Below are 1,816 nucleotides of genomic sequence, written 5' to 3'. Positions count from 1 at the left end.
TACAAATTAAAAATATAGTCCAAAAAAATGAATGAAATCTCAGTTAAAAAAACAAAAATGAAAAAATAATTCACAACAAAAATTCATTTTTCAATAACAATAAACCCGGGCCGCCTTTGGCGACCCGGCCACCACATAGCCCTCGAAAAGTTATGAAGGTTAAAAAAAAAAAAAATCGACAAACAGATTAATCTACACAAAGTTATGCTATTTTGAAGTCTAAAACAATTAAATCTGGAAACACAAGAGAGTTTAGGAGCACGCTGGAAACATTTTTTTTAAGGAAATTGCAATGTAGACCCTTTTAATTATCGAAAATTGCATATACCACACCTTTTTCCATTAACGATGGATGCTCTAACGATGGAAGACTGTTTAGCTTCGCTCTGCACACTTGGATGACCTGATAAGATCCGTTAAGAATCTAAGGCTACTCTTTTATCTCTTACAGTCTGGCCTTGAATCTAAGATTAATCTAACGTACTTTGGGGAGGAACCCTAATCAGATTCATAATCTAAGGTTCTGCAATTGTTGGTGTCTTCTTATGCAGAATCAATGGCTAATCTAAGGTACGTAACCATGTTTCTGCCCCTTGCCTACTGTTCTCCTTCATAGAATCACACACTCTTGTTCTGTAGCATCTTCGTATTTTCAAACCAGAAACAGTCTTCGTTCTTTGAATTGGACTCAATCACTGCAAATGAATTTTTAGGAAAACTTTGACTAGCACGGATTGTAATTCAGAGATTTCAGACTCTTAACTCTATCAAAAGCCACTGTACCTTTTCATCCTTCAATGGTTAGTTCACTTATATTGCTGATAAATGCTTGTCGTACTTCAAACTTCCTCTGATTTCTTCTCTTTTCAAGCATCCCTTGCAGTACTTTTTGCACCGATCAAAAACTGCGGAAAGAAAGCAGAGCTGCAATCCTTTGTGGTCTACTGTCCATCTTCTCATCTCCTCTTCTGCAGAATATACCAATGTTCCATCAGATCTTTAATTATTTAACCAATTTCTGCTTCTCTTCTTGTGCACAGACTGCAACCAGTCTGCAAAACCACTTCCAAAGAGATCACTTCAATGCTTTGCTTTATCATATCACTCGAGCTGATTATCCTTTTATTCATCCTACTTACATTATGAAAGATCTGACTTGATATCGTTGAAGCTGTGCTTTTCATAGAAGTTACTTCCAAAGTTCCAGATTGGTGTATTGTTCTGTTTGCTATGTGGCAGGTCTGTGCTGTCTAATAAAGTCTTAATACAGTCTCTTATTTACCAGAGATTGCAGCAACAACTGTGCAGGCTGCCTTTAAAGGCTACTTGGTAATATTTTTAATCTCTTGGTGTGTTTGTTTTTTAAATACAGTCTAAATGATAACGTGTTCCTAATAAACTCTCAATATTAAGTACTTCCTAATATACTCTCAATGATAAGCACTTCCTAATACACTCTCAATGATAACGTCTTCCTAATAAACTCTCAATGTTAAGCACTTCCTAATGGGACAGTCAGGGTGTGAAAATACCCCGCAGACTGTCCTGAACGTTCGTGACTGTCCTGATCACCCACAAAAACTCAAGAAGTCAAAATTTTCAAAAAAAAATATTTTTGAAAGAAATTTTCTGAAAGGAAACATCACAAATACACCAATAAAGAGTTTAAGATGTCAAGTGTTAATCAAAAGTTGCAATAGACGTCCGTTTAGACCACAATGATCAGACACTTGTAGCATGCAAAAGACATGGTTAGAAGCAAAAGAAAATTATGAAAATTTGCCAGAAAATAGCTCTAACCATGTATATGAAGCAT

The 1,816-nt window shown here is 35.7% G+C and overlaps 1 long non-coding RNA gene across 1 annotated transcript; it reads left to right on the top strand.

Annotated features, from left to right (window-relative positions):
- The first annotated feature begins 30 nt into the window (after positions 1-30).
- LOC130507808 (uncharacterized) lies at positions 31-1,494 on the top strand. The gene is made up of 3 exons (XR_008942441.1): positions 31-570; positions 714-800; positions 884-1,494. It is a non-coding gene; the product is annotated as an uncharacterized LOC130507808 (long non-coding RNA).
- Positions 1,495-1,816: the final 322 nt, after the last annotated feature.

This window comes from Raphanus sativus, unplaced genomic scaffold (genome assembly GCF_000801105.2).
Source record: "Raphanus sativus cultivar WK10039 unplaced genomic scaffold, ASM80110v3 Scaffold5978, whole genome shotgun sequence".
Lineage (NCBI taxonomy): Eukaryota > Viridiplantae > Streptophyta > Magnoliopsida > Brassicales > Brassicaceae > Raphanus > Raphanus sativus.
The sequence above is the reverse complement of the archived record's forward strand: the minus strand, read 5'-3'. Positions and strand labels throughout refer to the sequence as shown.